The sequence below is a fragment of the Rhipicephalus sanguineus genome, chromosome 5 (genome assembly GCF_013339695.2).
Source record: "Rhipicephalus sanguineus isolate Rsan-2018 chromosome 5, BIME_Rsan_1.4, whole genome shotgun sequence".
NCBI lineage: Eukaryota > Metazoa > Arthropoda > Arachnida > Ixodida > Ixodidae > Rhipicephalus > Rhipicephalus sanguineus.
Window position 1 is genome coordinate 120,678,844 of NC_051180.1, and position 22,266 is coordinate 120,701,109.

Below are 22,266 nucleotides of genomic sequence, written 5' to 3' on the forward strand. Positions count from 1 at the left end.
CACACTTAATTGACGTTCTATGCAAACAAAACGCAAACAGTTGCAATGTTATCTTCACTGAAAATCGCGTTTGCTATCAACTTGCTTATCTTCTTCAGATCGCGGTAAAACATGGCGTAAGTACACGAGCTGAACAGAGCTCAATCTGAAACAAAACACCACCGTTTGCAACTGCTTTTTTTTAGTTTATATTCAGAGGTACGCTTAAGAACCATTTTTGTATTGCGTAGATAGTTGCAAGAAAGATTTTTGTTATTGTAAATTGATCTGATTTTGGGATACTTGGCAATTATTGTGTGAGAGGGTATCCTTGCATATATGAAAGCAAATTCACGTTTCTCCACTATTTGACTAAGATTGTTCTTAGTATACAGAAATGGATTGCAATAAACTCAAGGCATATTCATCAGGGCGCATGCGCCGTTAAGAAACAATGCAGCATGCTTCTTTAGACAGACTGCTCGATGCATATTTGATGCATATTTGTTAGTTTGTTCCTACAGTGGCTGAACAGCCAGTGCGCTAAGCTACTGCGCTGAATTCTTCACGCATCCGGAAATTTATTTTTGGGAAATTTGTTTATATTTTGAAATGTTATATTTTAAGTAAACAGGCGAAATGCGTAAAATATTACAAGAATTATATTTAGCGCCTGTGTTTGCGATCATTTTTCTTGCCGCCTTCATTTAGGCCCTGCGACTCACCTCTCAAAAATGGATACCGCAAGGAGCTCGCATATTCTCCACGTGCTAGTACCCAGTGCATTTCGCTCTACCTTAAATCAAACACACGAAATTCAGTGAGTTTGAGTCTAGGATTTGCTCACAGTGTTGGTTTTAGCGTAGCTGTCCTTAGCCTTTCCGAGGAGGAAAGTAGTCGCTAGGAAAGGCAAGCATCCTATTATCAAACTCGAAGCTTCAATATCGCAATGGTGTGTCCTTCGGTCACGCAATTGAAAGGGATGTTTTTATTAACACACTCAAAGCAACAGATTATGAAAACGAGACCGTCCTCTAACCTTTCTTGCAAATATTTTTTCTATTACAATCAATCTCTGTGTTACCGGGATACGAATTTTCAAGAATCGCAGATCGATTTTCAAGTGCAACGCGCTCGTGTGTACCGCGCTAATGGGCTACGAATACGAATCGCATTAATGTGCCAGGAGAGATTTCTTTGTATACTAGTAAGTCCCCTCACACTGTACATCTGAACGCGTGTCTATGGTATCGGTCTATAATTAAAGTTACGGTTACATGTAGAATAACCTTACAGCGCAAAATATACGTACGTGGAAAATTATGTAATGTGAAGCTCTTGAAGTCCTTGTCCGTATGCCTAAATTGTGGGCTTCCGCCTTCGCTACGGATTACACGTTATTTCTCGATGACGTAGTGCACTCGAAACGGCAAAATGAACTCCCTGCAACCAGATACCGACTTACTTAATAGCCAAAAATAAAAACGTTGCTGCCACATGTGAACTACGACAGTAAGGCGCTGCCACAAGCTAGCGAATGCGCTCTTCCTCGGCAGGATTAATGTAAAAGTTGATAACACCTTAAAATTGCTCCCCGAATACCGCGCGGGACAAAGAACATCAACATGAGTATTAATGTCAGGGGACAAACTGTTCTTCAAACTTACCTCTTGCGCAAATCCTAACTTGCTCGCACGAAATACCTTTTTCAAGGCTCCGCAGTTGTAGTATTTTGGTAGCATTTTGCTTAAACTTTCCTAGACCACTCAAACACAAGAAGTTCCGGAGGACTGCACATTACCTCAGCCCAATCCTTATTTTTCTTACCGCTGCTATAGCACCGATCAGATAAAGAAATTTTGCAATGGTGAGCCATAATCTTTTCTGCGATTATGGTTGAGGGGCTAAGCGTATTTTAAACTAAACCATTTATTGTCATAAAAATAAGTTCCCTTTCGCACTACTTTATGCTCTATATTACGCGACGCGGGATTGGGACACGTTGCAAGGATTGGAGCTTCGAATGTTTCTCCAGTTCCCTTTGTTTTATGCGCTTACGTTTTTCTTCATATCTGCTTTACGCGATCAGTGTCGCCAAAAAGCAACGAATACAGATACAAAAAATATAAAACGTGATGTATACATAACAGTGAAAGTTTATTGTTAGTCATATTTTGGCCTCTGCTTACATTAGCGGTTTGTCTTTACATTTTATGCAGTTATGTTGACATTGAACAATAGAAATCTGCCGGGCAGGACGCTGAAATAGTAGATTCCTAAATATTCAGTTCTTCTAAAATCCAGATATTAGACATTTGTAAGCATTGGCATCAATTTGGTACAGTTCCCGGTTAGTGCAACACTTGGTTGTTAGCTTAGGTTAGGGGAGTATAGTGAGGTTTGTAGCGTTGGACACTCAGACGGCAGCAGAAAAAACAGTGACGTCAGAAGCTATGTTATTTTAACGCTGAGTTGAAAAAAAGACTACGTTAGCAGGCCAGCAGGTGCTGCAATGGGTTTAGAAGAAACTACTAATATATATTCTTTTTTCTCTTTCCATTAAGCGGGCTTGTGATCATCTGGGATTCGTTTACCTGCCTTTGTTTTTTTTATGTAATCACCACAGGTTGGAATGTGTCATGGCGTACATCTCCATCAACGCTGCAACCAGTATCTCCACGACCGTCGCCCACAACATCTCTGACCCCATCCACCCCAACTACAACCGTCACCCCACTGTTCAAGGGTACGTCCTTACTTGTAATATCTTTACTCTTGCTGAATATTCGTATGCTTCGAATTATACCTTCTAATACAGAACGAGGGAAGTAATTCGATATAGCAGTTTTATGACTGAATCCGATCGGTCAAAGCGTGAAAATGAGTGCAGATACACTCATGTGTCTCATCTATTGGAGCACTTTCTACGAGTTTTCTTGTGGCTATATGAGAGATAAGAGGAAGGTCAGTGATACAGTGAATGCGGAGGCGCTATGCCATCTGAATGGTCGACTGTTTTACGAAAACTGCCAGAGCTAAAACTCATTGAATCAAAGAAGCACCCAGGTAGGTAATGTCTAGATTAACTCAATGTCATCGCAGTTCCATTAGGTCTTTCCGCCCCTGAGAGGTATTAGAAGCACACAAAAGCATTCTATAGGCTTTAACAGAAATTATGAAACAACTACGAAAAGGTATTTTGAGATATTCTCAATGCAACCGTGTCAGAACAGGTACCAGAGTCATAGTAGTTATTTTCCCTTTAACGCAGCGGAAGTGAAATCATCACGGCGACGGAAGAAAAAGGTGACAGCTACATTAACGGCATTTTCGATAAAATGTTACTTATTACCTGTTCTTCGGGTAGCTATTGTAGCTTTATCTATGAACTCTAATGTGCTGAATAGACTAAATATGAAGATAAGCTTTTCATGCCATTTACTCAACAAACGCAGTAATCGTGGTAATCCCAATTTTCATATTATGAAAGGCAGACAACAATAGTCCAGTGGTTGACAGGGCAGCGAATCCAGTGCATGCTCTTCCACAGTCGTGTCGACCTCCGATTTCTTGGTCTTTTAATGAGAAGAAAGAAACACACTTGAATCGCTTTGCTGATGGTAAGGAAACACCCAGAGCAACACAGTCTTAATGATGGACGTGGATATGTTCCTAAATATGTTAACTTCACATTATGAATAACGCCTGTGGGAGGCAGACATGGGCGCCAACGATTTCGACACGACATTGAAGGATTGGCAATCTGTGGCATTCCTAATTTCACACACTATCCGATAATTAGAAGCAGACCATTCAATCGGAAAGAAATGATGTGTACTGCCCCAGCTAAGCAGACGCTTTAGGACCTTTCAAACGTGCAGCACGTTTACAATATTTGTTTTTTTTTCGTGGGGTTCTGGCTGTCTGGCGAAAGACGAGAGGCAGCCGCTGATGACGAATCTCAGAAAAATAACATTTATTAGTACCAAGAACTTAAAATGGTTAAGCGCAACAACTTGGCTCACAGCTACCACTCTTGTCGTCATTCCTACGCCACTCCGGGCGCACACCGCACGAACGCTCGCTGCCTGCCAGTCCTTCACCAAGTGCCCTCGCAGCGTGTCCGCTGCCTCTTTTGTAGCCGTATGAGGGCAGCGCGCGCACCCACTGCGCAGCACGTGTCGGTATCTGGTGCGCGCTGTTCCCACAGTGTGTACACTCTAGAAGTTAATATAAATTTTACAGGTACTTAATTCTGCTTCTTTCGCAACAACTAGGGTCAGCTAGCCGATTGTAAAACACTACGCCATAAACTATGCTGACGCTATCATAAGCATCTAGTGAAGTGATATGTGCTTTTTGGTGGTAGTAAGGTATTAGCCGCAAGGACCAGCATTTCAGCCTACTAAAAGTAATACCGGACTGAAAGTGCTTACCTGGCCTACTGAGAACATCGAATAACTTTCTTTTAATACCGAGAAACGCATGGAAAAGAAGGCTGTCCATGACATCGCATAAAATAACATTAGCGGTTATTTAACTTACAGTTGAGCGTAATATGCTTATGACGGCCAGCGTAAACGGAACAGCGACGAGAAAAAGAACCGACGACACAGCGCCTGTGTCGTCGTTTCTTTTTCTCGTTGGTGTTCAGTTTGCGCTGGCTGTCATGAGTATTTTCCAACTCGCCCAACTCGCTACCCTATTACGTATATGCTTTTTAGCTGATAAAAAGGTTATTTGGATAAAGAACACTGAGTTTTAGTTGATTTCCTAGTTGATAGTGTTGTTTGCTTTGATTAATTTAAACACTTGTGCAATTCGTTCACTGAATAGGATTCAAAAGGCGATTTTTTTATTGCAAGAAAGCACAACAAATCGTTCTTACATTTAAAATTGACACATTTACGTGTGTACAGCTTTACTGAAAATATAAGAGCTGACGACTGGCTACAGAAAGTATCTCGATTTGAACTTCGTTCATTACAACTTCAGTCAAATTTATCCCGTATTGTTATTGGAAGAGTGTTTGTCAGTTAACCATGCACATGAAACCAGCCATGAGATCGCAGAAACGCTGCCTATAGTCACAAAAGCTCATACTACAAAAGTTTCGGAGGACACTTGGGAAAAATCTGATGATCGATTACCTCGCTACAGCAGCATTAGAGTAAGTTACCTTAATAGCTAAAAGCCCATGTGACCATGAACACTTGCAAATTCATTTCTTGGGATAGTATAGATGTTGGTATGTCTTGGGATAGATGTTAGTTAGAGAGATAGACGACGGGCATTGCACGCGCCAGCGCACACAGCATTCTGCACGATGTGGACAGCGGCAGTATCGCGCAAAGCACACAGAGATTGGAAATAGTTAGTCACACATGACAGAGAGGATGAAGACACACGCGCATGTCACATATGTGCACGGTGAAATAAAAACACAGGTCTAAATTATGGCATGCAAATAATTTCACTGTGATTTCATACATCATCTAAGACACATTTCGAGCCACATCGCGCAAAGCTCAAGTGCGTCAGCCGCAGCCATCACGCCGAGACACCGCCAACCATCGTGCCGCCAACGAGTCGCCGAGTTTTCTTCGAGCGGCGTCGTACAGCTCGAGCAAGCCCTTCAGCCACCGCTGCCGCCAGCGAATCTCGAGCAGAAAAGCGAGCGAACGCGAGGCCGCCGCCACGAACGGCGCCGAGCTGCTTGCGAGAACGCGACGAGGAAGCCGACCTTAATGGCGACCAATTTTCACAAAATTCCTCGAGCTAGCAGCAGTACAGCGAGCGAAAGCGGGGCCGCCGCCACGAAAGGCGGTGAACTGCTGACGAGTGAGCGTCGATGAATCCGACGGTAATGGCGACCAAATTCAAGAGAGTTCCGAAGCGCTGATAAGGTCTGCTAGCTAAAGCACCCGCCATCGCATGCCGGTGCATTTCAAGCGCGCGACATACAATCAAGCTGCCGGCGACCGCAATGCATTTTGGATGAGCCGCAGAACAGCGGCAAGGCCTGTGACCAATATCACGAGCTCGCAGCTCATCACCACGGCGAATCATCGGTGAGTGAGCGTCCGGACGGCCGACGACAATGCCGGCCAATATCCAGGCGGTCACAAAGCACAGGTGAGCTGACGCCCAAGCCGCCCTTCGCGGTATATTTCGTGTGTGCGATATGCAATACGATCGAGTCCGTTACCGGAAATCGCGGTAAGTTTCGTGCACACGATATGTACGGCAAAATAAAGGGCGAGCACTTGCTCGTGAAAGAATCCACCGCCGATCTCTGCCCACAGTGAGATTGAAATCACGGATCCAATAGGCCTACTGTCTTCTCGGCTGCCATTCCCAGCCGGTGGCGAAGTGCCGTGACTAAACCGGATATATACAGCGCGTCGTCGCGATGTGTCGAGACCAGCTGCAGAGTTCACGGGCGCGGCGAAACGTAAAAGCAGCACCACACGCTCATCCACGCATACCTGTATATCGAAGGCACCGCGGAGTACTTCCTAGATTGTCAAAATCTCCTCTCGCGACACAAATGCCACAACCGCCAACACGTCAACAAGTGGGAAGGCTGACCAAAGAGCGGGGAGGACCGTTAGTTCCATTAAAGATGGTTTGCACACGGAACGTATCTCTGCACACGGCCTGCATCTCCCGTGCGGTTAATTCTTTTGCAGACCAACTGGTTTACACATGGCAGACATCCCTCTGCGGTTGCTCCTCAACGGTCCATCCGTTCATCGCATGCCTATTGGACTCCGTTACCCCTCTTTCGGGTAATTTTGCCTTATTGTGTAGGCACTGTACGCAATTTGTTGTTTAAACGCTTTCCACAACTCTCACCATAATATGGATGTATATCAGAGAGAGGGAAATGACAAGAGAGAAAGTGTTCTTGCATATCTTCATATGCCCAAACTTGAAAGTCCTTTGTTAGTTTGTGTCTCACTTTGCAATAGGCTGCCAAGTCGAATATATCGTACGTGTGGACCTGATCATCCTTAATCCATGCGAACGAGAAAAAGATATATGCTTGCCCCTTCTCCAGAAATTAGTACCGATTTTAACAGCATGCGTTCAATATGGTTAGCAATAATCACAGTTAATAATTTCGCATTTGTTTTCCTGTTGCAATGTTGTATTTTTTCCACACCAGTTCTCTAGTTTTTCGTATATTGGCCATATTTACATTTTTAGTACGCTGGGGTCGTAATAATAATAACAATAATATTGATATGTGCTGCTTACCTAGAGGACGAAGAAGATGAGGATGGGTTTGTTGCCGTTTCGCCATCTTGGTTGTTAGCCCGATTACTGTGATTGTATCAATATTGTAAATGCAGCCTTATTCTGTCGTCTCCCCGTAATATCTTTGGTGGAGGCACGGGGTATATCCGAAGCACATCATGGAACTTTGCAGCAGGCGTCTCGTTGGGCAATCCATCATATCGACAGGCAGGCCCGTTGATCCGGCGCCCGCCACGCCAACTGAACCCAGCCAGGACGTTGTGACTGTCTTCTGAGACCCTGGTACCTTCAGCGAAGCTGACAACGTGCACGTCGAAAAGTGACTGGCCGGCTACGAGCGCGCCAGCAAGGCCAACTGGTGGGATCCCACTTTTATGCTGGAAAACGTCAGTTACTACCTCAGGGGAACGGCCAGTGTGTGATTCGACATGCACGAGGAGGAGCTGACGAGGTGGGATGTGTGGAATCAAAAAATGAAATACCTTGTCGGAAAGCCTATAGCACGATAAAGAGCCGCCCGGAAAGAACTTTCGTGCCGTGCAAAAACCTCGACGGGGCCGTACAGACGGGTCCACTGTTAAAGGGAACACTTGCGCGCAGGGCATGTTTGGATTTCGCTCTCTTGCAAAAAGATAGTTTCTTAGATTTGCATAAAACTACTGGTGGTTGACAGTTCAGCCTCTTTTTTTACAGACTCGTGCATTGTATGAACAATGTTTCCCTGTCCACTTCCTATTAGAGGGCGAGCAAAATGACAGGTGCTCATTGGAGTGTTCCCTTTAACAGTGGACCGTACTGTACATGGTGTACATCCAAGACGTCTTAGCCTTGTGCCGGCAAGCTGACGACCAAATGCCCGAAACTGACAAAGTCAGCCACATTCTTAAAGGCATCGCCGGTGACGCATTTGACTTAGTGGCGTACAAGGACTGCTCCACCATCGACATCATCAGGAAGTGCCGTCGCTTTGGAGAAGTTAAGGGTCGTCGAGTCACGCAGCAATTTGTTCGGCTCCCTAACACCGCCGCCACGTCGTCGTGCGAAAATGTCCAGCTCCAGCCGCCACCCAGTACCGAAACCTTCTTGCACCTTGGGCGGCGAGACATCGAGCCAGCATCCCCATCCGCACCGCAGGGCCGTTCTTACAAGGAAACCCGCCTAACAGTGCCGTTATTCCAGGCAGACGTGCGCGAAGAACTGGCGAACGCAGGTATCCAGCCCATATGTGCCCTAAGTCGTCCCGCGGTAAGCACTGTTCCATCCTACCGCCCACAACCGACCTATTCCAGGTTCCGTAATCCGAACGAGTGGCGCACATGAGATGACAAGCCGACATGCTTCAACTGCAATGGGTAGGCACATTTCTCGCTATTGTCGCTATCGTCGGCCATCGTCTCTTCGTGACGTAGCGGGCAGAGGACACTCGATCCTCACCTTTTTACGCCTGCGAAGACCCTACGAACTTCAACCCCCAAACCTCCACCTCACGTTACGACCGCTCGCCGTCCCCGCAGAACCAGTGACGTTCTCGGTCATCTTTGTCCCGTCGCTCACCTTCGCCGTACACTCGCTGTTCCTCCTCGGAAAACTGACCAGTGCAGTTCCCGGAGGTGATGTTGCATTGGCCGACTGACCCGGAAATCCTCCGTTGACTCTGGCTACCCGAAAAATCCTTTTGGACGTAGAAGTAGATGGCGTACCTGTTTCTGCGCTCATCGACACTGGCGTCCAATTATTAGTAATGAGCGCTCACTTTTCTCGCCGTCTCCACACGGTCCTTACGCCTGCTTCATCACCTGTTGTTCGGGTAGCCGATGGCGGTACACCTTGCGTCCTTGGAATGTGTATTGTGCGTGTGAGTTTCCATTACCACAAGACCTTTCGCATTGCTGTTCCGGATGAGTGCCCGCATGATCTCATTCTCGGCCACGACTTTCTGAGCACACATTCTGCCCTTATCGACTGTTCTTCAGGCCATTTAGAGTTAGAGCTTCCTGCTACGCCTGATCTCCGCATCGCGTTGCCACCACGTTTATGTGCTGTCCAGTTGGTTCGCTAGCGCCCACGTCTGCTACTTAGGTCTCATTTACCCCAGACCCTCCTGTACGTGATGGCGACTACCTGATTACCCCTTCCTTGGACGTTCTTCTGACGCGCCGTGTGGCTCTGCCTCACTCCCTTGTGACTGTTTCTGCGAACCGCCCATGCATACCTGTACTCAACTTTGGACGTTGCGCGCAGTTGCTTCCCGAGGATATTACGCTGGGCACTATCACCTTTAACGCACACGACCCTATGGCCCTGGCCATTGACACTCCACAACCGGCTCGACGACATGATTGCCCCAGACCTTTCCCCTTCTCACACCAAGGAACTACGCCTTTTGTTAGCGTCATACCGCGACGTTCTTGATTTCGCTTCGCCGCAGCTTGGCCAAACACCTCTGGCCAGCCACTGTATTGATATGCGCACGCAATACCCATTCAGCGACGTCCTTCCCGTGTCTCTGCTACCGAGCGCGGCGTCATTCAAACGGAAGTCGACAAGATGCTCGCTAAGGACATCATCGAGCCATCTTCGAGTCCTTAGGCATCCCCGGTGGTTCTTGTAAAGACGAAAGGCAACACCTGACGGTTCTGCGTCGACTATCGGCACCTTAAGAATATCACCAAGAAAGACGTTTTTCCTTTGCCGCGAATGGACAACGGCCGATTCTTTTCGTAGCGCCGGATACTTTTCTTCCATAGACCTTCACTCAGGCTTTTGGCAAACTGCTGTCGATGAAAATGATCGGGAGAAGACGGCCTTTATTACACCGGATGGGCTCTGCCAGTTTAAAGTCGTGCAGTTTGGATTGTGTAACGCGCCCGCAGCATTTGAGCGCATGATGGACTCTGTAGACTTCGTGGTTTCAAATGTCCACATGCCTCTGCTACCTCGACGATGTCGTAGTTTTCTTATCTACGTTCTCGGGCCACCTACAACGCTTGTCGGCTATTTTGCAAGTCTGTCGCACCGCAGGTTTTCAGCTCAACTCTTCAAGGTGCCGCTTTAGCCGCCGCGAGATCAACGTGCTTGGCCGTCTTGTGGACGCTGCTGGTATACGGCATCACCCCGCAAAAATACGCGCCGTTACGAATTCCCCACTCCACGTTCTTCCAAGGACGTTCGCTCGTTTGTTGGCCTATGCTAGCATTATCACCGCTTTGTTTAAGATTTTGCAGCGATTGCGCAGCCCCTTACATGCCTTTTTAAAAAGGACGTCCCCTTTTCTGAGGGTCCTGCCCAAGCGTCGGGTTTTTCTCATCTCGTCGACCTACATACATCGCCGCCTGTGTTGGCTCATTTCGACGACTCTGCAGCTACCGAAGGACGTACCGATGCCAGTGGTAATGGCATCGGCGCTGTTCTCGGCCAAAATCAACGTGGTCAGGATTGCGTTATTGCATACGCCAGCCACCTTCTTTCCGCAGCTGAACGGAATTATTCAATAACAGAGAGAGAGAGTGTGTGTCTCGCTCTTGTTTGATTCGTCAGCAAACTTTATCCTTATCTCTACGCAAACCCTTCACCGTTGCAGTGATCACCACACCCTCTGCTGGTTGTGTTCTCTGAAGGATCCTACTGGTCGCCTTGGTCGTTGGGCATTGCGACTTCAAAAGCACACGTACAATGTCGTCTACAAGTCTGGCCGCTTGCATCAGGACACCGACTGCCTGTCCCGTTATCCCAAAGACTCACCAGAACCTTCGGCGAAAAATACCATTCTATCTGTGCTCGCAATAACTGACCTCTTCAACATCTCTGCTGAGCAACGATGTGACCTGACCCTCCGCAAGGTCATTGACCCCCTCAACTCACCGACTCCCGATTCCTCCCTCCGTCTCTTCGTGCTACGCGATGGTACTTTGCTTCGTCGCAGTTTCATACCTGATGGTCCTGACCTCTTGGTTGTGATTCAGGCACACCTTCGTTCGACTGTTCTGGTCCAACTTCATGATGTGCCGACAGCGGGGCACCTCGGATTTTAGCGCACCTATGATCGTGCACACCGGCGTTTCTACTCGCCAGGGATGTATAGGTCGATAATCCGTTACGTGACCTCGTGCGACCTTTGTCAGCGCCGGAAGAAGTCAACACACACGCCTGCTGGCTGTCTTCACTCACTCGACATCACATATGAGCCGTTCCATCATATCGGACTCGACGTGCTTGGTCCGCTTCCTACGTCTGTCTCGGGAAATCGATGCATCGCCGTTGCAAAGGGCTACACAGTTCGCAATTACCCGCGCACTTCCAACGAGCTGCGCGACCGGCGTAGAAGACTTCCTGCTCCATAACGTCATCCTTCAACATGGTGCACCGCGCCAGCTCTTCACCGACCGTGGCAGACAGTTTCTTTCCAGGGTCATCAATGACATTCTGACTTCTTGCTCGACCAAACATAAGCTAACCTCGGCCTACCATCCACGGGCGAATGGCTTCATGGAGCGGATGAACCGGACCATTATCGACATGCTAGAAGTGTAGTCGGCCATCCACCAAGATTGGGATAAAACATTGCCTTTTGTCACGTTCACTTATAACTCGTCCCGGCACTAGACGGCTGGTCTATTCGCCTTTCTTTTTCTTATTCGACCGAAATCCAGCGTTGCCTATGGACACGATGATGCCTCCTTCCATGTACCCACCTACTGAGCACGCTCAAGAAGCTATTGCCTGTGCCGACAATGCACGCCACCTTGCGCGCGTTCGGTTAACCGAATCGCAAGCGGCCCAACAATCTCGCTACGATTGCCGTCACAGAAACGCTCACTTTCTTCCTGCATCTCTTTTCCTCCTTTGGTGTCCATCACGCCGTGCTGGGCTTTTTGAAAAGCTACTCTTCCCGTACACCGTACCGTACCGTGTATGCCGCCAAGTGACCGACGTGAAGTGTGAAATCGAGCAATTTTCTTCGTCCTTGTCGACTCAGCCCCGCACCGACATTTTTCACGTTATCCGTCTGAAGTCCTATCATATACCGCAACCCACCGATGCGTGTGTATAGTGACCATACTCGCGACCGTCTTTGCCCGGATGCACCGACTCGGTGCTTTCACCACCGGAGGGTAATGTTATGCGCCGCTTACCTAGAGGACGAAGAAGAGGAGGACGGGTTCGTTGCTGTTTCGCCATCTTGATTGTTACCCCGATCGCTGTGATTATGTCAATATGGTAGCATTAGCTACTAGGGGTGTGCGAATATTCGAAACTTTCGAACTATTCGATTCGGTACTCGAATCGAATAGTACATACTCGAAATACCGAATATTTTTCGAATAGTTTTCGAATAATTAGCGCCGACGGGAGAATCCCAAAACAATAAAATTTTGGAACAGTTAAAGGCCATTTTTCTTCTTTTAATCACTAAATTACGAGTATGCACGCAGCCCAAGCTTTTACGAAACTACCGACGCTATATTGAATACCAGATGAGGGCGTTTTTTTTAATGAAAGCTCCACACTCACTCAGTTTTTACTATGGTGCAGCTGCATCGTATTAATCAGTTCCTGACTTCATCTTGTAATAACTGAAGGTGCGCCTGCATTCAGCTTCATGAATAGCAATAGATGTTAGGGTTGTGTTTGCGTAAATTGTTCTTGCAGATACAGCTTTCAACACCGATGTCTACATTCCTTCAGTGCCGAGGACCATGTTGCGATGGCAGGTTTATGTTTCATTACCGCCTCAGCTGTATGCATGGTGTTCGGTTCAAAATTGTTTAGATATTATGTCTCAGTTTTATTTAAAAGCAGGCGACAAAGTATCTGCCGTCACTGCTATATCTGAACCTGCAGTTACAAAATATTTCGAAGGCTGGGTCGCTACTGCGTACGAGCTTACCTCAGTTTACATAACTGTGGTATTTTGAGTCTGTTAAAAGTAAGCGTAATGTTCTTTGCTGAAAGTTTGTGAATATTTCTTTTAAAAAATGTGTAGTTCTAGTACCGTTTTGAGAATGGTTGTCTTACTATTCGAAAACTATTCGAAGAGTATTCGCTTAGTACTCGTATTCGATTCGGTGTCATCACTATTCGATTCGAATTCGATTCGGTTCCGAAATTCACTATTCGCACAGCCCTATTAGCTACACTTGCTTAGCCGGATCCGATTTCGCGTGGATCGTCATGTGCCGTGGTGCGCATGCGCGAGGATCAGTGATGTCACACAGCTGGGTCACCGGAGCCGGCATCTCAAGCACTCTCCGCCACCGCCACGCGCGGCTCACCGCTGCTTGTCTGCGCGTTCCGGAGGAGTGGCGTCGTAGCCGCGGCAGACAAACTGGCGCCGGCGCGAGCGCGACTCGCCGCCGTTAGTCTGCGCTTTCCAGGGGAGTGAGGCCGTAGCCTTGGCAGACGTATTGGCGCCAGCGCCCGCGCAGCTATTCGCCTTCGCTGTGCAGTCGCCGTCTGACACTGTGCTGGAGCCGCTTAATAGCGCATCTGACTGGCGTTTGCAGGTGGGTAACGCCATGGAGCAGGAGAGCGCAGTTACTGCCCGACGGCGCAGAAGAGCCGAGAAGCTTATCTCATCGGATCCCGAAGCAGTTGCCTGGCAATTAGTGGTTCAGCGTACGAAGAATGAACACAAGAAGGCTAATAATCCTAGACAATCTGGAAAGCTATGAATAATCAGCTGAACCTCTGCTAAAGCTACGTATATCCTGGGATAGCCGAGCTAAGACACTGCAAATTTTTGTGAATACAGCCTTGTTCTGTCGTCTCCCCTTAACAATATCTGGGGTTTAACGTTCCAAAATCACGATATGATTATGCGAGGCGCCATAGTGGAGGGCTCCGGAAATTTTGACAACCTGGGGTTCTTTAACGTGCACCTAAATATAAGTTGCACCTATATAGTAGTTGCAGCGATGGCGTAGTGGGTAGAGCATCAGCTTCGCATGCAAGAGGTCCGTGGTTCGAATCCCGGTGCAGCACAATTCCCAACCGGATTAAAAAAAATCCGCGTGATGATGGAATTGTGTAAAAGGCCTGGGGTGCAGCCTCACTGGCGACCACAGCCAGCAATGCACTCGCTCACTAGAGCAGGATTGGCCACCCTGGTGTAGTACTTGGCCACTACCTCCCACATGAATACACAAATTAACCCTCGGCCCTCAGTCCCCAGCGGCTGCGAAGCAACTGACCAAGGCGGCGGTCAGAGCTGCGACGCAGCAGAGGGTGCTAAGAATCTCTGGGTCCGGACAGGCCGCCAATGGAATCTGAACTTGGCTACATATAACGCTAGAACTTTATCTAGTGAGGCGAGTCTAGCTGTACTATTCGAGGAATTAGAGGGTGTTAAATGGGATGTAATAGGGCTGAGTGAGGTCAGGAGGCTTATACAGTGCTGAAGAACGGACACGTCCTATGCTATCGTGGCTTAGCTGACAGAAGAGAACTAGGAGTGGGGTTCCTTATTCATAAAATATAGCCGGCAATATAGAGGAATACTATAGCATTAATGAGAGGGTGTTATGTATCGTGAGTAAGTTTAATAAGAGGTACAGGATGAAGGTGAAACAGGCCTACGCGCCTACATCCAGCCATGATGATCAACTGGTTGAACGCTTCTACGAAGACGTAGAATCAGCAATGAGTAAGGTAAAGACACAGTATACTGTACTGATGGACGACTTTAATGCAAAAGTAGGCGAGAAGCAGGCTGGAGATCATGCAGTTGGGGAATATGGCATCGGCTCTAGAAATGCCAGAGGGGAGTTACTAGTAGAGTTCGCAGAACGCAATAATTTACGGATCTTGAATACCTTCTACAGAAAACGGACTACTCGTAAGTGGACATGGAGGAGTCCTAATGGCGAAACTAAAAATGACATAGACTTCATAATGTGCGACCACCCGGGCATTATACAGGATGTGGAAGTAGTTAACAAGATCCGATGCAGTGACCATAGAATGGTAAGATCTAGAATTCAACTAGACGTGAGGAAGCAACGGCAGAAACTGATACGCAAGAAGCCGATTAATGAACTAGCTGTACGAGGGAAAGTACAGGAATTTAGAGTTTCACTTCAGAATAGGTACGCGGCTTTAACGAAGGAAACCGACCTTAGCGTTGACGCAATGAATGATAATCTGACCAGTATCATTAAGGAGTGTGCAGTGGAAGTCGGGGGTACAGTCGTTAGACAGTACACTGGTAAGCTATCCCAAGAGACGAAAAACCTCATTAAGAAACGTCAAGCTATGAAAGCCTCAAATGCAACAGGCAAAATAGAGCTGGCGGAGCTTTCGAAGTTGATCAATAGGCGTAAAGTAGCCGACATAAGAAACTATAATATGGAGAGAATTGAGCATGCTCTAAAGAACGGAAGAAGCCTCAAAGCTACGAAGACAAAACTGTGCATAGGCAAAAATCAGATATATGCATTAAGGGACAAGGATGGCAAGGTCACAACCAATATAGATAGAATAGTTGAGGTAGCGGAAGAGTTTTACAGAGATCTGTACAGCATCCGAGACAGTCAGGATGATAACGTAAGAAGCAGTAATATCCCAGAGGAATCTGACATCCCACCAGTATTAACAGGAGAAGTAAAGAAAGCCCTAAAGGGAATGCAAAGAGACAAAGCCGCTGGTGAGGATCAGGTAACATCAGACCTGTTGAAAGACGGCGGAGAGATTATGTTAGAGAAACTGGCCACCCTGTATACGAAGTGTCTCTCGACAGGGAAGATACCGGAATCTTGGAAGAATGCCAACATCATCTTGATCCCTAAGAAAGGGGACGTCAAGGATCTGAAAAATTACAGGCCCATCAGCTTACTGTCCGTTGTCTACAAGCTATTCACAAAAGTAATTGCTAACAGAATTATTACGACATTAGAGTTTAATCAACCAAGGGACCAGGCAAGATTTCGTACAGGCTTCTCAACAATAGACCATATTCATAGTATCAATCAGGCGATAGAGAAATGCGCGGAATACAACCAACCCCTATACATAGCCTTCATAGATTACGAGAAGGCATTTGATTCGGTGGAGACATCAGCAGTCATGCAGGCACTGCGGAATCAGGGCATCGACGAAGCCTATATAAACATAATGAAAAAAATCTACAGCGCATCCACAGCCACTATAGTCCTTCATAAAGAAAGCGACAAAATCCCAATAAAGAAGGGCGTAGGACAGGGAGACACGATCTCTCCAATGCTATTCACCGCGTGTTTACAGGAGGTTTTCAGGGCTCTAGATTGGGAAGAATTAGGGATAAGAGTTAGTGGAGAGTATCTCAGTAACCTGCGATTCGCTGATGACATTGCATTGATGAGTAACGCGGGAGACGAATTACAGCTCATGATTACTGAACTGGATACGGAAAGTAGAAGAGTAGGTCTGAAAATTAATATGCATAAAACTAAAGTAATGTGGAACAATCTTGGCAGAGAACAGCGCTTTGCAATAGGCGGCGAGACGCTGGAAGTTGTAAAGGAATACGTCTACTTAGGACAGGTAGTAACCGCGGAGCCGAACCATGAGAGTGAAATAACTGGAAGAATAAGGATGGGATGGGGCCCATTCGGCAAGCATTATCAAATCATGAGTAGTAGTCTGCCACTATCTCTCAAGAGGAAGGTATATAACAGCTGCATCTTACCGGTACTTACCTAAGGAGCAGAAACCTGGAGACTTACAAAGAGGGTTCAACTTAAATTGAGGACGACGCAGCGAGCGATGGAAAGGAAAATGATAGGTCTAACCTTAAGAGACAGGAAGAGAGCAGAGTGGGTCAGGGAACAAACGGGGGTTAAGGATATCATAGTTGAAATTAAGAAGAAGAAATGGATATGGGCCGGTCACGTAGCACGTCGGCAGGATAACCGGTGGTCATTAAGGGTAACTGACTGGATTCCAAGAGAGGGCAAACGCGTGAGGGGAGGATAGAAAATTAGGTGGGTAGATGAGATAAGTTTGCAGGTATAACGTGGCAACAGAAAGCACAGGACCGAGTTGATTGGCGGAACATGGGAGAGGCCTTTGCCCTGCAGCGGGCGTAGACAGGCTGATGATGAAATATAAGTACATGGGCCTCAAACATTTTCGCCTCTATCGAAAATGCAGCGGCGCCGTGGCTGGGATTCGATCCCGCGTCCTTCAGGTCGGCAATCGAGTAGCATGACCACTAGACCACCGTGGCGGGGTACGCTGGGATCGTAGTGAGTTTCCTCGATCCAGAGAAACTGGAATTTAATCCGCTCTGTCTCACCTTTTTCTTCAGAGAAGCCACTGCTCATATGTCACTTGGTGTCACCAGGCCACTTCTCCCCAGGACCCATCCGGCACGCAATCTCGACTCAAGAAGTGCCCAGTGCCGCCATCTGCGACTACATCCTGTTGGACCTACCACTGCTACCTAATGGAACCTACGAAGGTGCGTGTACAGGACACATTCTCATCAACCGACCTAACGAATGCCTCTGTGAGTCAGGTGGCGAGCGAGTGCTTTTGCCTTTTTGACGTAGTTGAACAAAGCACGAAGGGAGGAAACCTTAATTTCGGTATAGCGTTCTTATTCCTTCCATGCTATTTTCTCAAGACATGGCACTAACTTGTGGACTCGACATTTTTAACATGCGCTTTCACTGAAAAAAAAACACATTTGCCACTATTTTATGAATTCGTTTCACATATGACTTAGCATTGTCTGACTGACTGACCAACCGACCAACTCAATGACTGGTGGTCGGGTCAGGCCGGTGGCGTTGGCCACGTCTGTTGGTAGGACTGTGAGAGAGGGAGTGAGTGAGTGAGCGAGCGATCGACTGAGTGAGGAAGACTGTGTTTGTGTATGCGTCCACACCATAAATATTTCAATCGTACCCAGAAGCGTATCCGAGTGAGTGATCAAGAGAGATAGAAAGCTTTTCTTAGTGCTTGCATGTCGAATTTGTGAAAGCGTTTCGAAAAACACTCGTCGGAGATGAGAAAGACCACAGTAGTTACAGAAAAAGAAAGCGGGGCAGTGGAGCTGCTGCAATAAGTCACCATATGGTACAGTCGACACTGAAAGTAAACATAATATACAGTCGACGCAGGAAAAAGCAGTGCAGTACTGCTACTGCAGGAAGTAACTATTCCACACAGCACGCACAACAAGTACCTGTATGAGTGTTGTTCAGTCCTCCTTTTTAATACGAAAGTGTTTTATGCCGGGGTCCACCAAGACTTTCATGACGCATTTTCGTCACGGAAATACGTCAGCAAAATGAACGCGATCAAATGGCAAAGAAAAACAACTATAAGAAAAGGTTCCGTTGACAGGAGTCGAACCCATGACCTCTCGGTCCGCAACAACGGATGGCGGGCGTATAGGCCACTGAGCTACCGCCAAACACAGCGGAGGCTACATGAACGCGCCTTTTATCTTTCACACTTTCCTCACACAGTGCTTTTGGATAGATGGATGAATTTTATGACATCGCTTTTATAACGGGGCAGTGACGTGTGTGCCACTAGGCTCGAAAAGAAGGAAAAAAATTACAGCATATCCACAGGTGAATGATGAAGAGCTTGGGCGATGCTCCTGAAGCAAGGATGGTTGCACCGTGAAATGTTCAGTGGTTTCGCCCAGCTGTAATCAAAGCGATACGCCGCTTTGATTACTGCAGGCCGTCTAGCGTGCAGGGTGCCGCTGCTTTTTCTTTCTTTTTTTTCTTCTTTTCTTCTTTTTTTTCTTTTTTTCTTTTTTCTTTTTCCTTCTTTTCTTTCTTCTTTTTTTCGCTTTTTCTCCTTTCCTTTTTTCTTCTTTTTCTCTTTTTTTCTGTTTTCTTTTCTTTTGCACACATATTGCACACATCTCTATGGGACAGCGCCATCTAGTATATTGTCACCTAACTACAGTTTGCATGCAACTCTATGGGACAGCGCCATCTATTGAATGATACGGGAGACGTGACGGCGGGGGAACGCCGCATGAAGCGACGACCGACCAGGTGATGCTATAGGAGCTTCGCCCCTAAAACGCACCCTTGCGAATGGGGCAACCGTCCCATTTCCAATAGAAGTGCAATTTTGTCAACGCTTTAATTCACCGCGGTGCGAGGTTCGCTCATAGCATCCATCCATATCGAAAAACAGCTCTCCGATGCTCGCCTGGCTGTCGCACCGCGTTCACCCCTCGCCCTGTGAGAATTAATGGCCAGGCTAGAGGGAAGACACGACGCGCGTAGCGTTTCTTCACGTTTCACGACACTTTGAAGAAGTGCATATCGAGTATCAGTGTTTATTGTCCTTGTTGCTTGGTGCATGTTGATGCCATATGTGCGCGGGATTCACCAATCGCCGTGTTTACGTATATGTTACAACATCAGTTACCGCAAGAGTTAACTTATGACCACGGGCGTTAGTCGTCGATACGGAGATGTGCCACTTGGCGTCGACGTGAGTGCGTCCACATCGAGGGGTGCTATATCTGCCAAACAAGAGTAGACATTGTGCAATCTCTCATATACCAATGCACTATAAGCAATCAACTACTTCTGTCACGACATGTTTCATATTCGTGTTATAAAGATTCCTATGACAGAGGGATCAGCCATCATTTTTCTCGTTCTCCATCTTTTGGGCTGTCTTTCTCTCCACTATGTCGCAAGAACACGTACAATATTCCACTTTAGTTGTATTTATAGCATAATGTAGGTGCGAGAACAGTACGAGCCAGCAGAGTTGAAGCACAAAGTAACCCTACCATCAAATCGACGAAGACAGAACGCTGCAGAGTATAGTCGCCACAGAAAGTAAGCGTACAATAAAGCTGCCGCGAAAAGTAAGTAAATTAAACACTCGCAAAACAAGTAACTAACAAAAGATTGGCGCAAGCGCAGAACTGGAGAGAGAAATCGGTGCAACAAGTAACCATATAACATCAGTGTAGAGAAGCAAACCTGAGTAGCGCAGTTGCGCACGACAGCGATGGTAGTGTTGGCTGCTGATGGCTAACATAGAATGCAGTTGGTCAAATGTTGAGTCAAGTCGACTAACATTCGATAAGCGCTCGCTTGTATAGGAAAACGATGGCTAACGGCAGATGTTTACTACAGTGTGTCGGCAACTGCACGCAGTGCTGTCCATATGTTGATTGAGTGATGAAATCACTACTGATGCTTGTGCGTTCCCTGGAAATTCTCCGCTGGGTGGTTTCCGCACATGTTTTTAACCTTTTTATACTGCCCCTGGATTTATTCGTGCTGATCTGTTTCTGCTGAAGTTGTATTGCAACTTCTTCAGCGAACGTCCTCGTCTTCCCGCTTCTTTTGCAACCTTTTTATACACGTTTGGTTTCACAGTGCATCAGTGTTCCTTCCTTAGCCATGTTTAGCACTGTATTTTATTTTTGAAACTGGTATCATTTCGACGCACTGCTCATCAAGTTGTGGTGGTTGCTGCGCATGATGGCTCGACCTCCTAGGCACGACTTCCTGGTATAGGTCCTTTATACAATTTAGAGTGACGCAATACATGATGTCAGTTGAGAGTAGCGCTTTGTGCTGTCTAGAAAGCACTATACTGCTAGAAAGCACTACACTGCTTTCTAACTTCATTAGATTAGGCCAACTCTTGCTCCTAAATAGGTTATGACGCGTTTGGTATCTTAAACCTACATATTCTACTAGAAAAATCATTGCACATTTGAAATGTGCACATTAGTGTACATAAAAATAAAAAATCAATACATGCGTCTTCAGAATTTAAGAACCTGTTGCAACTTAAACTAGCATATATTTTGCATGTGATAATCTTGTGGCAGTGTCAGTTCCAAATCAGACACTTACTATGCGAATTCCACATGCTCACGACTCTGTATTGTGCTACTTTACAGATGCTTCGTACAACTTTATCAGCACTGTAGGCCCCGATCATCGGCTTCTCTTCAATGTCGATATTGACGCTACAGACCCAGTGCAGAGCCTGGCAATGGCACAATCTACCTCATTCCAGGACAGCGTACACACGGCACAGATGTCTGTTCACCCAAATATGATTTATGGCTTGGGCGTCATAAATGGCCTCCCTATCCTGGAAATCTCTCGTGGAACGCTAACGACGCAAGCATTTTTGAACCACATCTACAGTGTGCGTTTTTCAGTGCACCTGTTGCAACTTAGCGTCATATGGAGTGTTCTCTGCGGGACTAGCCTCTTTTATATTATGAAGTGGCATTTCATTTATTAACTTATTTTTCAGATGGGTACACACTTATATTACACATTTCTGAACGCATATACAAAACGCAGTCACACAGAGCGAACAAGGTTATACAAGCAGGACAACAAAGCAAAAGATCGCCATGCAGTATCGAGTTATATATAAGATCGTCAGTATCGCATGCATATATAAGAGAAGTACGGGATCAAGCAAAAGAAATACTATAAATCTCGAAAACACATATAAAAATGACATTTCTATGCACCCCTACAACATTTTCAGGAAGTTCGTTCCATTCAAATGTTTCTGATGAAAAATTAAATACTTGCGCAAATTTCTTCCGGCAGTTCTCTGAACTCTGAGGTCATGGTCGCACCGATTCGAAATGTACTGCGCGGCAAGCATTCAACTATTTCTATATCAGAAAACCCATAAAAATAATATGCAGTAAGTTACGAATAAAAATGTCTACGATCACGTAGATTCTGCAGCTGCAATCGAGTCCTGATAGCGCTGACGATACTTGTGCGATGATTTGATAATATTTGGCGTTGAGTAAATGGTTAGGCAAGCTGGCATATTAGGTTTTGTAAATAATTGCTGGTACTTTGCTGTGCGATTTATCATCTGTCGGCCTTTAAAACGGTAATTTAATCTGGTAAATCTCATGCTCTGCGATTTTATCAACACGAGTGACTACTGGTTAGATGAATGTTTTAAATAATGGAGAAAATGCTTGTTGTGAAAAAATCATGAAGTATGGGTAAGTGTTTAAATTTCAGCGCGGTTTCAATTATTTGTTGTCTCCACACGTCT